Source organism: Sciurus vulgaris (genome assembly GCF_902686455.1).
Source record: "Sciurus vulgaris genome assembly, chromosome: 9".
Taxonomy (NCBI): Eukaryota; Metazoa; Chordata; class Mammalia; order Rodentia; family Sciuridae; genus Sciurus; species Sciurus vulgaris.
In genome coordinates this window covers 105,458,823-105,473,474 of record NC_136469.1, presented here as the reverse complement: position 1 = coordinate 105,473,474, position 14,652 = coordinate 105,458,823, and the positions used below count along the sequence as shown (strand labels likewise).

The window sequence follows — 14,652 nt, the reverse complement described above, 5'->3', positions numbered from 1 at the left end:
TTCATGATACCTACTATTGTCTCTGCCACTCACCCCAACACTCAGTCATCTGGGGCTAACTATTCCTTGCTTGTTAAAGGCTTGATAATTTACTAATTTTTTTTTTTTTTTTTTGAATTCTTGGTGCACTTTCTCGGTGCAATTATTTTATTTTATTTTTTTAAATTTATTTTTATTGTAAACAAATGGGATACATGTTGTTTCTGTTTGTACATGGAGTAACAGCATACCATTTGTGTAATCATACATTTACATAGGATAATGATGTTTGATTCATTCTATTATTTTTTTCCTTTCCCCCTACCCCTTCCACCCCTATTTTCCCTCTATAAAGTCCCTCCTTCCTCCATTCTTGACCCCCCTCCAACCCCACATTATGTGTCATCATCCGCTTATCAGTGAGATCATTCATCTTTTGGATTTTTGAGATTGGCTTATCTCACTTAGCATGATATTCTCCAGTTTCATCCATTTGCCTGCAAATGCCATATACAACGGGAAATTCTTCCCATTCTTTTCTAAGTTTCTCACATCTATCACATTGCTTATGAAAGGGTATCACTCAAATACTTACAGTAATTCATATCACACCTATAAAGAATTAGAATTAAGGTGAAAATTGTCAGAAAACTTTGGCAGACACATAAGGCTGTCTGGTTCATCTGGGTGATGAGTGGAAGGCAGGATCAAGCAGAAGTGTCCCCAAATAAGACAACACTGCATATTTCAACAGAGCAAGAAAGACAGAAAAGAAATGAAGATGTGGGAGGTGAAAGAAAATGTGTAAGGGTATGAGACTCTGGGGCTAAAGTGAAGAAAAGATGAAGGACATCTTTTTTTTCTGAAAAGAGAAAAGTGGGAGTGTTGAAGTAAACAAGGGTTAAATTGATCAGGTTAAGAGAGAAAGAAAATGCTTATTTATCTCCTAATATGTACTAAGTAAGCACTAAATCACATTTCCATAGCTTCTATAACAAATTACCATCAACCTAGTAGCTTAAAACAATACAAATTTATCGTACAGTTCTAGAGGTCAGAAGTTCAAAATGGATCTCATGGGGCTATCAATCAAGGTGTTGGCAAAGCTGAATTCTTTACTGGAAGCTCCAAGGAGAATCCATTCTCCTGCCTGTGCCAGTATATACTGGCTACTCCAATTCCTGGGCTTACGAGCCCCTTACATTTTCAAAGTCATCAATGGCCTGTTCATTCCTTCTCATGACACACTTTCACTGGTTCTGACTCCTTTGCCTCCAGCTCCCATTTTTAAGGACCCTACTGACATTCCACAATAAACAACCTATTTTGAGGTCAGACGATAAGCAACTTAAATTCTACCTGATACCATATACCATATTTCTTTTTTGCCAGGTAATGTAACACTCAGAGAAGTCCCAGGGATTAGGATGTGGACATCTTGGAGAGCTAGTATTCTGTTATGTGCTTCATTTACAATGGGGGGGGGGGGGGGGTTGCGGGATTTGCAATGATTTCTACATGTCTCACATTTAGTTTTGCATCAAAATTTGCTACACCCAGGAATAAAATCCAAAGTACGCAATGAAAGAAAACAAACTTTAATTATTTTCAAATAGATACCAAAGTTCTGACAACTCTGACTACATCACCTCTGGCATAAAAACACAGTTCTTAAAGAAAATCCACCTTTTACACTATTCTCCAGGGAGAGCTGGTGTTAAGCAACAACAAGACTCAGGTCTTGTTAATTAAGGAAAGAATTATGTTGACTGAATTTAATGAGTGTTTCCAGAATGATAGCAGCTATACCTGTATTTTTTTTTAAAGGAGCAATATGATTTCAGAAATTGGGAGTTTTAAGACAATTTAAATACACAGAAGAAAACATCATACCACACCTATATTTCTACTACTTAATCATCAAAATGTATTAAATTCAAAGGGGAACGTATGTACCCCTCAAAGATAGGGTGATTAAGCCACTGGAGTAAAAATGAAATTTCATAACTTCATATGTATTTGTTATCTTAGATTTAAAATTTGAACTTCACTAAAATTGTAGACCCACAGCTACCATCCAACTCAACAGTGAAAAGCTGGAAGTTTTCCTCAAAGATCAGGAACATTTACCACTTCTAGTCAACAACTAGAAGTCCTCGCCAGGGCAATCAGGCAAGAAAAAGAAATAAAGGTATCTGAATCAGAATAGCAGAAATAAAACTGTCTCAGTTTGTAGATAACATGATCTTATATTCTCACACAGAGAAAACCCTAAAGATTCCACCAAAAATAGTTGAAGTAATGATGAATGAATTCAATGGAATCATGGGATACAAAGTCAATATACAAAAATCAGTTGTGCATCTATACACTAACAATGAACTATCTGAAAAAGAAATTAAGAAAACAATCCCAATTATAATAAGATAAAAAAGCATAAAATACTTAGGAACAAATTTAACCAAGGTAAAAGACCTCCTTTAGCATACAAACTACACTGATGGAAAAAATTCAAAATAGCACAAATAAATGGAAAACTAGTTCACATTCATAGATCAGAAGAACTAACATTGCTAAAATACCCACACTACCTAAAGTAATATATAGAATCAATACAATCCCTATCAAAATCCCAATGGCATTCTGCAGATAGAGAAAAAAACAACTCTAAAATTCATATGGAACCACTAAGACACCAAATAGTCAAAAGAATTCTGAGAAAAAATTAAATTGGAAGCATCACTTAAAATTATATTACAAAGCTACCATAATTGAAACAGTATCATAAAATTGCAAAACAGACACATAGTCCAGTGGTACAGAATAGAGATCCCTGAAATAAATCCAAACATATATGGTCAACTCATTTCTGAAGAGGATGCCAAAAGACACAATGAGTTAAGGACAGTCTCTTCAATAAATGTGCTGGGAAAACTGGATTTGTACATGCAGAATAATGAAACTGGATCTTATCTTACAGCATACACAAAAGTCAACTTAACAGTAGAAAAAAAAGACCCAATCATAAGACTCCTAGAAGAAAACATAAGGGGAAAGCTCCTTGACATTGATATTAGCAATAATTTCTTGGACATTACACCAAAAGCTCACACTACAAAAGCAAAAATAAATGACACTACATCAGACTAAAACCTTCTGCAGGGCAAAGGAACAGCTGACAACATAAAAAGGCAACCCTCAAATTTGGAAAAAATATCTGCAAATCACATATCAGATAAGGAAGGGGTTCATATCCAAAATATAGATACAAGAGCTGAGATACAAGATATGAGATAGAAGATATAGATACATAACCTGGTTTTAAAATGGGCAAATGATTTTAACAGACATTTCTCCAAAGATGATGTAAAAATGGCCAACAGATATACAGAAAGGTGTTCAACATTACTGCTGACCAGGGAAATGCAAATTAAAACCACAATGAGACACTGTGCACACCTGTTAGGACAGCTATTATCAGAAAGACAAGAGCAGAAGTGTTGATGAGGGTGTGGAGAGAAGGGAACACTTGCACACTGATGGTGCACAAGTAATGTAGATTAGTACATGCATTCCAGAAAACAGTACAGAGACTCCTAAAGAAATTAAAAATAGAACCACCATATGACCCAGCAATCCCTCTTCTGGGCATATACCCAAAGAAAATGAAATCATCACCTCATAAAGATATCTGGATTCCCATGTTCACTGCAGTATTTTTCCCAATAGCCAAGACATAAAAACAACTTAGGTGTCCATCAATGGACAACTGGATAAAGAAACTGTGGGGTAGGTATGTATATGATAGAACAGTATTCAGTTTTTAAGAGGGAGATCTTGCCAATTGCCATAGCAAGGATGGATCTGGTAAATGAAATATACCAGAAACAGTCGGGAAAATACTAAATGATTTCACTTACACATAGAATCTTTTGTAAAAAGATCAAATAAGACTGGGGTGTAACTCAGTGGTGGAGCACATTCCTTGCACATATGTGGCACCGGGTTCAATCCTAAGCACCACACTAAAAAATTTATAAAATTAAAGGCATCGTGTCCATCTACAACTAAAAACATTAAAAAAAGAAAGATCAAATATAAAATATCATTTAGGGGGATAAACAAAAGTAGTCAAAGCAGCAAATATGTAGGTGAACAAGTGCAAAGAGCTAATGAACAACATGAAAATAATAATTAATAATAGTATACTCTATTCAATATTTTTGCTAAATGAGTAAATTATAGGTGCTTTTGCCACAGGGGAAGAAAATGGTTAGGTGAGAAGATGAATATGTTACTTTGTTCATAAATTTGGTAACCATTTTACCATATATATGGTATGTATCTTAAAATATCATGTTGTATATATGAATACTCCACCAGTGTAACTCCTCATCATATACAACCACAAGAATGGGAAGCTATATTCCATGTATGTATTATATGTCAAAATACATTCTACTGTCATGTATAATTAAAAAGAACAAATTAAAAAAGAAAATATGTTGTATATACATAATAGAAACACAATGAGACACACATATACATACTAAAGTTTATTTTAAACAAAGTTTCTTCACAAAAATATAAATAAAAATATTATAAGTTCTACAATAGGAAAAAATTTAACAACAATAAAAGGAATGTATGATTAAAATTCTAAACAATATTTATTGAAAATATACTAAAGGTTTGGTATGCCAGGAATATTAACTATAAGACGTGGTCTAAGTTATACCAACACAAATATAGAAAATAGCATCTACAGAGATAATTCTACCTCAAATGAAACAGATGACCATAGACATAGTTTATATATTCATAAAATACCCACAGGTACATGTGGCTATTTTACATGCAACCTCATCATTCTTTAAAGCCTTTAATTTCTGCTCATTGAATTATATTAGTTTCTGTAATTGAACAAACAAAATACCAATGCATACAAGAGTACATGCACAGGGTTTCTAATGGTTCTTACAAGAATTAGTGTATTAAGTCATCCAAAAGGGGGCTGGGGATACTGCTCAGTGGTAGAGCAGGTGCTTGGCATGCACAAGGCTCTGGCTTCCATCCCCAGCAGACACACACACACACACACACACACACACACACACACACAGAGAAAGAGAGAAAGAAAAAGAACTAAAGAAGGAAGAAAAACAGGTATTCTCTGTCACTTAAATTAGTTAAAAGGACAGAATTTTATGAGGTTCATTATTCAGGGAAAGTTAAACATCCACAAGGTAATTATACCATTGTGACACACCATCCTCTGCTATACAAAAGCATCATTTACTTGTAAGAGTCCAGACCTAGAAACAACTGAGCACTCTAAGCAATAAAAACCTATATAGCAAGGTTCTAATAGTACAATTTCATGCATATCCCAGATAGACCCCACAATGAGCTATCATTTTTATCCACTATTCAGCAAGTATGGTTACATGCTCTATTCTCATAGCACACCAAAAGCATCAAATTAGAAAGAGAATGACCACCCTGAATGTGCTGATCTCATCTGATTTTGAAAGCTAAGCAGGCTCAGACATGGTTAGTACTTGGATGGGAGACAGGAGACTAATACAGGCAGGTGTAATGAGAACAAAGTCACAACAGCTACCAGTAAAGTAATATGTGAATCAACTCTAAAACACAAATGTAACTTAGAAAGGAATGGTTTCCCCCAAGAAACAAAATATGAGGCACGGTGGTGTACACCTGAAATCCCAGCAACTCAGGAGGCTAAGGCAGGAGGATCAGAAGTTCAAGGCCAGCCTCAGCAACTTAGGGAGGCCCTAAGCAACTTAGCAAGACCCTGTCTCAAAATAAAAAGGGCTGGGAATGTAGCTCAGTGATTAAGCATCCCCGAATTCAGTTCCTGGGACCAAAAATAAATAAATAAAAGAAACAAAAGATGGTGTTTTCTATATTGCTGTCTGAGAACTTGAATGGCTGAAGTTTCTTCTCCTAATAAACTGTTGTAAGTTCACTGACATTCTAGATACACAGATGGAACCTTAAACTAATTTTTTTACCAGTATAATGACAGCATGATCCATATTAAGTTTTAAAATGGAAAATGAAACCATAAACTAAACTTGTCTTTTCAGCATTCTTTGGTATTGACCTAAATTAGTTCGCCTACAAAGACTACAATGAAATAAGGAAGCATACCAAAAAGCAATATAAGGGCTGGGGCTGGGGCTCAGAGGTAGAGTGCTTGCCTTGCACACATGAGGCACTGGGTTCAATCCTCAGCACTAAATAAAAAACAAAGATATTGTGTCCATCTACAACTAAAAATTTTTTTTTAAAAAAATGCAATATAGAATAAAACAAAATTACTCCTGAGAAGTTAAAATATCATGTTGAAATCTATTCACACAACAAAGAATACATGTGAATATACTTTTAAACTCCCCCCACAAAAAAAAAAAAAAAAAAAAAAAAAAAACACTTTAACCTCTCTGCAGTATGGATGCTCTGAAATAGAGATGCACCTTGCAATTGCTGTCATTCAACAACAGGATGCAGTTGGTGAAAATCTTCTGTTGATACCTCCTAGAAAGATCAAGAAAGCACCAGCATCAAAGAGTTTTAGGTTTGATCAAAAATGGTCACTCAAAATAATCTTAAAAAGACAAATACATGCCCAAAAAGCTAAGACTACAATCAATGGAAAAAATTAAAGATTCTCAAAAAATAAACTGCTGCCTGCTACCTTAAAAGAGAGTACATAAAGTATTTATCACCTTACTTATTAAGTAGTCAATAAATTTATTATTATTATGCAATGGAAAATAAGGACTAGAAAAGATGATGGAAATGTATAATCATAGAGATCAGGCAATCAATAACCACTTATTAAGTGCCTATCAGGTCACCTTCAAGGTACACAAGTGATACAAATTCATCATGATCAACCTATGAAGCACTATTTTGATCAAATAAATACAAGGATATGACCCAATAAGATGCAAAAATCACATTACATTAACCAATGATTAGGACTTACTTTTAATTTTTTTATGAATTACTGCCCTTTCCAGGGATGGTGGCACATACTTATAATCCCAGAGACTCAGGAGGCCGTGACAGGATTGCAAGTTCAAGAGCAGCCTCAGCAATTTAACAAGACTCTGTCTCAAAATAAGAAATAAAAAATAAAGGGCTGGAAATGTAGCTTAGTGATATAGTGCCCCTGGGTTAAATCCTCAGGATGAAAAAGTGAAATAAATTTACTGCCCATTAAGTTGAGCCTGCAGAATGTGAAACATAAATTGTTTACTTGAAGAGAGTTGCCAAATGATTAAATAAGCATAAAGAAGTGTCACGATAAGTCTAATGATTTTCCCTGAGTAAAAAGTCTCTTTTCCCATTATTCTTCAGGCTTGGGTAAAATGAGGATTTAGATGAATTTCCTCTTAAAGAAAATCCTTGAGTTAGCAGTGTAACTCAGTGGTGAACACTTGCTTAGCCTGCACAAGACCCTAGGATCCATCTCCAGTACTGAAAAGAAAATCTTTCTAGACTTGGAGCTATACACATGAAAGCACCCACTTGGATTTGTTTCTAGGAGTTACACACATGGAGAGGGACCAAATTACACAGGGATGTACATTTATCAACATGTTAGTTTTCTTCCATGTAAAATGTCCAGAATAGGCAAATATACAAAGATAGAATGTAGATCAATGGTTACCTGGGTCTGGAGAGAGAAGCAGTAATGGAATTATGAAAAAGTTATAAAACTGACTGTGGGAATGCAGCATAACTCTGGAATATACTAAAACCACTAAACTGTACATTTCGAATAGGTGAATTGTATGGTGTGTGAACTATATTTCCATGAAGCTGTTATTTAAAAAATGTTAACTCTTTACAAAACTTGGCAAATTGAAATCGCTGTATTACAGTCAAACTCCATATGATGAACTCTGCAGGTATTTTTCCTGGCCTGTATGACCCCATTACTCACAATCCCACGTATTCCCTTTCACAATTCATTTATTTCCCCTACTAGATCAAGTTGGGGGAGGAAGGAAAGGGGGTTCACTATGTATAAGTTAAAAATACTTCAAGCTACATTTTTAAGAAAAATGACTTTTCAAAATAATGATTTTCATAATAAAAAACCTCCTGGTAAAGGAATCTACTGCAGCATTTATACTTAACCTATTTAGTCCCAAGTTATCAATTCTGTATTTCAAAAATGAAACAGATATATTAAATAGGTTGAAAATCATAATCTAGAGCTCATATTTCCTTTATATGTATATACATGTACTTTACATGTATGATACTTTTTTCAACTGTTTTAATCTATTATTTTCTCAAAAGAATAGATTTTGAAAAACATTATTATCATTATTTCTAAGTGGCGATAGGCAATACATTTTTTGCTCAATTTAAATTTTCATAGGTGTTCCATATCTGAGATGATGGAACAAAATGGGTTTAACAAATGTGTTACCCTGCAAAATATGAATTATATGCTGGGATACAACAGTGTTCTTTGAAGTGAATAAATTCTATAAAGAATAAGGAAAGATATATCTGCTTTCATTATTTCAGAAATATTTTGCCCCACTGAACAGCAATCAACAATAAATATCAGTGCTCCCAGGTTTAATTCAACAGGTTCTGTGGACCTTAATGCACCTCCTGTGGAAGATCAGGTCAGTCTGTTAAGATATCTTGGAAAAGGCTAGGAGAGCAGTAAATAAACGGGTGAATAATAGACTTAATCCTCAAGCCTACTTTGGTATACACAGTAGGCACAATTCTCAAAAATTTGCTAATGAATAGAGATTTTCCATCTGATCAGGCCACCTGGCAGCTTGCAGCTGGGTTTTCTAATTAGGAACCTTTAGAAAACCTTTTTCTCCACTCAGCTTAAGGAAGCACCTAGAACAATAGACTCTTCTCACCTACATCACTAGCCTCAACTGTAATTCCCTTATTATAAGAAGGAACCCAAAATTAAAAGTAAAACCTCCTTCTGTGATTTGGTCATGAATAAACGTGTATTTCTCCTTGAGAGTGTGATGGCAGTCTCAAAGTAATGTTCTCTCTAGAAGTGAGAATAAAGAAATAAGGAGACATTATACTAAGCATCTACACCAAAACTCTTGGGGTAAAGGCAGGTAACATGTTCTGGCTCACTGGTGTTGATCAATTTTGAAAAGTCTGAAGTCTATGTTTTGAGCATAAACATGCTGGTGACGGCCTTGTATCCTAACAAACCGTTAAAGAAACCAGAATTACAGAACATAGGGAAATTAATATAAAATAAGTGTATAAAAATGATTAGCTTTCTCTATTCCCAATAAACACAACTTACTAATTATAATTTTAACTAACAAATAGTTTAAGACAGTCCTAAAGATAAAGGGACAAAAACTGCAAGAATAAACAGCAACATTAGCAATAGTTACAATGTGACACGAACAGTGTTATGTGACACTTTTAATTTCTATATCATATATTTTCAATGTGTGACACTAAAGTGATAAGGAAATTTTTTTTAAACACACATACCTACTGTCCCCCAAATAAAACTAAATATTTGAACTTCTTTGTAGTTCATTGTTTATAGAATATTGGTGGGCTAATAAAACTGTTCAAGTACTTTAGGTTACAGTAATAAAATGACAGCTCCAACTTCTGTTAATGATTTTTACCAAACTGCATAACCTCATGAAGGAAATAAACATGTAACATACTATAACCAGCTGACAGACCATGGCATGGACTATAAGAGGATTTTACAGGAGTAAAAGGAAAGAGCAATTACTTCTGATTAGGAGAACAGAGGAAGACTTGCAAAGGTGACATTTGCACTGGGCCAGCTGGATGAGCCAGGTAACAATAGTTGACATTGAGAACATACGCTCTGTTCCCCCACTCCCAAATATCTTAGCGATAAAATTAGTTGAAGTAGGGGCAGAGGAGATACCTCAGCTGTTGGGCCTGGGTTAGATCCCCAGGGGGACAAAAAGAAAAAGAAAAATTCATGATAAAATACTAGTTCCAGTAGAGTACATACAACCAGTCCACCCTCAAAAATACTGCACAAAACTTTTTAAATATATTATAAAATCTGCTGAAGTCACGTCACCTGGGTTTCTTCTATCATTCAAGTGTTCCTTCATTTGGGCATGAATCCAGTATCTCTTTTCAACTTGTGTGTGTGTGTCACGTTTAACCATGAGACACTCCCCAGGCCTTTTTATTTATTTATTTTGAGACAGTCTCATCAAGTTGCTTAGGGCCTCACTAAATTACTGAGGCTGGCCTGGAACTTGCAAGCCTCCTGCCTCAGCCTCACAGGCTGCTGGATTACAGGTGCGCACCACCATGCCTGGCCTGTATCACTCTTACTCTGCACCTGTTAGTGCCCTGAGATGCTCACTTTTTCCTATGGATAGTAATTTTGGTTCTTCCCGTGAAACTCTATACATTTGGAGAAAGACTGCCATCTATTTCTACTTTATCTCCCCATCATACTCCTTAAAGACAAGGCTACTTAACAGATGTTGTGAGATTCAACCTAGTTTTAATAACTGTGATCACAAATGATCACCATCACAAAAGATGTCCATACAACACATATTGTAAAATTAAATCACAATCGCACACACAAAATACAGAGCAACTAGATTTATTTTCCATTGACACTGAGCAAACCGCTGTTCTTTTGTTGTAACTTGTCAGAAATGTAATTTTTAAAAAAATTTTATCAACAGTCTTCATGGGACATTATCTTTTTCTATGACAATGTCCTAGGACAACAGATTTATTGGGCACTAGAAAAGTACAGTGATGCAGTGGATCTGCACAGAAATGGTGGACAGTCCCACCTCCCAAGAATCTCAAAGCACAGTCCATAATGTATATAAATGAAACAGTGTGCTTAAAACAATATAAGCACACTGGAAAAAAAAAAAAAATGTTGTCCAGCAACTGCAGCCTACCTATTCAAAGATATTCTTTTTAAACATTTTCTTTTTATGTGCACTTTTAAAGGTTCAGAAACTCTCTCCTCTACTGTTTAAATAAGTTGGTAAATAAACACAGATGGAAGTTTTCAAACTTGTTTGAACTACCTACATTCTATAATGAGATGGAAAGGAAGATTATGCCTAAAAGCTCACCTGATACCTCTCCCAGAAGAGAATAGATTAAAAAAAAAAAAAAAAAAAAGAGGAGGAAGAGTAAGATGTAATAATGCCAGGCACCATCAAGATAACTATAAAAATGGTTTTTGCATCTTATTTCCTAACTTATGTGTAAAGAATAATCTTTCAAACATTTTTATCTGAAATTGGCCTTTAGTTTCCCAAATATAGTTTCTAGGTTTTGTGTTGTTACTGCTGAGCCTGGGAACTTATAATGTTCTTCACCACTCAGAAGTTACTAGACAGTCAGTTAATCAACACACACTTTTAAAAGTCAGTACTGCTTTAAAACAACAAGAGGAGGCCAGGTGATCCATCAAAAATCCATCCTTCCTAAAGAAGTAATTTTTCAAAATACTGTAACAAGCAGTGGGAAAAAAAGAATGGAATGTTATATTTGATAATGAGTAGCAAAAAAAAAAGAAAAAGAAAAAGAAAAACACAAGACCATCACAGAATAACACACCCAATGCTACTTTGTTTATATGGCTGTAACTTTCACATGCAGGTACTCTACAAAGCACTACACAAGAAACTGTCAAAAAAGAAATGCTTATAAAAAACATTCTTTTCTAAATAAAGACTTAGACAAGGGATGTGCTGTTTCTATTACTTCTTTAGCAAGTATTGACAGGTATAGCACAGTGATAATGCTCAAAATGAAAAGGTCTCTTAGACTTTGCCTGTAGTAAAAGTTGCTCCTGCTCCATATAATACCTACAAGTTCAGTAGTAGAAATCAATTTTACAGATGCTATCGTCTAGGTAGAACGGCATTTTATAAAACCAACTTTATTGCCATCGAAAGTATTTTTTCTTAATCCTGTAGACCCTGACAACCTATTTCTGGAAGGGATGGTGGGGGTCCTTTCCCCTATCCTTCCAAAACAGCCTCAGCCAGGCAGGTCAATAAATAATTTGCACAGTTTAAAAGGTAAGTCAAATTTAGCTCTACCTTGAGTTCTTACCCCTCAAAACAGCACATCCCAAGCCCGTGTTTTTTTCTTCTAGCCCGGGAGAGGTTAATGGTCCCATATAATTGCAAATTCACATGAAATGCGATGTTGGGTGGCGAGAAACGAAACTAGGATGGTAGTAAAGACCGTCAGCAGCCAAGAACCATTTCCCCCTAGAAATCAGCCTCTCAAGGATACTGAAAGGAGTCTATGCCCAAAGAACCTGCCGCCCGGAAGCAACAACTTCCATCAAACGGCAAAGAAAAGTTGTACGGACGAGCTCAGCGCCCGAACAGCCTGAGCTGGTAATGAGACTAAGAGTAGCAAAGATACTCAGCAGGCCCGGCCCGCCTGCGGGCGGTGGCTGCCGCTGAGTGCATGGGGCCGACCCCAGCTCCGACTGGCTCCAGGTCTGGGGGTGCGCCGTCGGCCTCGGACCGCTTGGGCACAGAGCCCGCGTCCGCACCCCTCCCCACAACCGCGGGTAGTGGGCGAAAAGACCAAAGCAAAGGAACAGGCGGACAATGCCCGGCCAGGCTGGCGACCTCCGCGCGCTCCACTGGTCCCCGCCGCCCCTTTCCTCCCGGAGCCGCCAGTCGCTGTGTTAAGTTTGCTCCCAAGCCCTCCCTTTACAGCCTGGGCGGCGGAGCCCAGGCTGCCGACCTCCCTGCACCTCCCAGCCGCCGCCTTCCTCCCAGCCGGGCGGTTCCCTTGAGTCCGCGAGGAGGCGGTGTGCGAGCAGAGCAGGGCGCGCAATAAGGAGGCGCGCGAGGGAAGCAGGCGCGCCAGGGGCGCAGGGCGCGCGGCGCGCGAGGGCAAGGGGGCGCGCGGGAGAGCCGGGAGCGCGAGGGGTAGCCGGGCGCGCGAGAAACCAGGCGCGCGAGGCGGCGGCGGTGGCGCGCGCCGAGTGGAGCGGGCGCGCGGGTGGAGTCGGGCACTGGAAGAGGAGGCGCGCGGGAGAGCCCGGCGCACGGCGCTCCCCAAGGACCCGCCGTAGCTCCGACGGGTTTTCGGTTGATTCCGGGGCTGCGCCGCGGCACAGTGTCGGTTAGGAGTCTCCGCCCGGGCGCGAAGCTTGCCAGCCATCCTGGCCCGCCTCCCCTCGGCTCCCACCAGGAAGGGCAGCCGGGAGAGGGCCGGCGACCTCATCTCCCGCCTGGGCTGTAGTCGCCGGTCGGCGAGCATCCCGGCGCCTGCCCCCGGGCTAGAAGAGAAAGTGAAATGAAGCGCCTTTACCCAGGCAACACCTACCCGTCCCCAGTCCAAGTGCAGCTGCCTCGCTCCTCAGGCGCCGCCGGTCCCCGCCCTCGGACCCCAGGCTCCGTTCCCTTGACAATGGCGCGTCCCCTTTAAGGAATAATCCGATCGGAACCGATCTGTGGTTAAACCTCCCTCCGACTCTGATTTTAACCGGATTTCTCTCTCCCAGAGCCCGACGGGCGCCCGGCGGTGCTGCGAGCTCTACCCACCCCTTCCCTACCCCGCCCACCTCCTCGTCTTCCTGATTGGCGAGAAACACTACAACAGGAACAGCAGTCCTCACCTTCCACTGGCCAGTCCAGCCGCCGCTCAGGATTACCCCCACCTCCACCCCGCCCCCTTTCCCCGGTTGGCCCTACCTCTAATCACTCTCTGTCCTCTCCTCTAACGTTGCTTTGGAGAACTGGCAGTCAAGGCTCACCTTCCCGCCTCCGGAAAGCGAACTTTATTTTTATTGGTAAAAGGACATCTTCCTGTGCACCTGATTGGGCAAGTAAGGGGCTAGTCTGCACGCCCCTTACCCATTATCGCTCTCCCTTTACGGATTTGAGAAAGACAGTCGCAAAGTCTTTCCTACTTTGCCTTTTTCTAAGCGCCTTTGCCTTTAAATGTTGGTAGGGGTCGAGGACAAACAGCCTGTATTGAGGGAAACGGGAAAGGGAGAAGAGAAAAATTCAAAACCTTCAGAAGAGTAACACATCAGAGCTGGGATCCTAAGGAACCTAACGCTGTGTTCTAGTGAATGGAGTGGTTGCACTGAGTTAGATATACCTGAAATTCTAGTGCTAACTCCTGAAGTTTTCACTGACTATCCACTCTACCTTTGATTCCTCCGGCATTTTGCCACCCGGAAGAGCTTTAATAAAGGTATCTGCAGCAAATCTGGAGGTTTCCTTGTTTGTCTAGCAGTCGTTCATTTAGAAAAGTATTTTAAGTCCTTTCCATTGGAAGTTCTGTTTAAGTCACGTCCTTTGTGTCATTGTGGTTTACGCGAGAGCTAAATTACTTTTTAGGAAAGATTAAACAGATTGTGCTCTTTGTGCCAACCTCAAAGTGTAGGACCTTGTTCCTCTTGCTAGAACTGCAGGAAGGACACCCCAGGTTGAAACCAAGCGGGCACACCAGAAGGACTAAGCACCTCTCAAGAGAAAAACCTCTCTCCCAGGTGAAGAGGGAGTTTGGCACTAGAAGCTTGGCCCTGCAGAAGAACCTCACACATTGAAAAGAGGAGAGATTATGTGGCAGTAGTGGGGTCTGCATTAGGAGAGCCCCAGT

The 14,652-nt window shown here is 39.0% G+C and overlaps 1 protein-coding gene across 8 annotated transcripts in view; it reads right to left on the bottom strand.

The window, feature by feature from the left end:
- FRYL (FRY like transcription coactivator) overlaps positions 1–13,587 on the bottom strand; it is a 229,751-nt gene extending 216,164 nt beyond the window's left edge. For all 8 annotated transcript variants that reach the window (XM_079153910.1, XM_079153909.1, XM_079153913.1 and 5 more), the window contains exon 1: positions 13,369–13,587. The gene's annotated coding sequence lies outside the window, so the exon portion shown is untranslated. The remainder of the gene's footprint in view (positions 1–13,368) is intronic.
- Between the last annotated feature and the right edge of the window lie 1,065 nt (positions 13,588–14,652).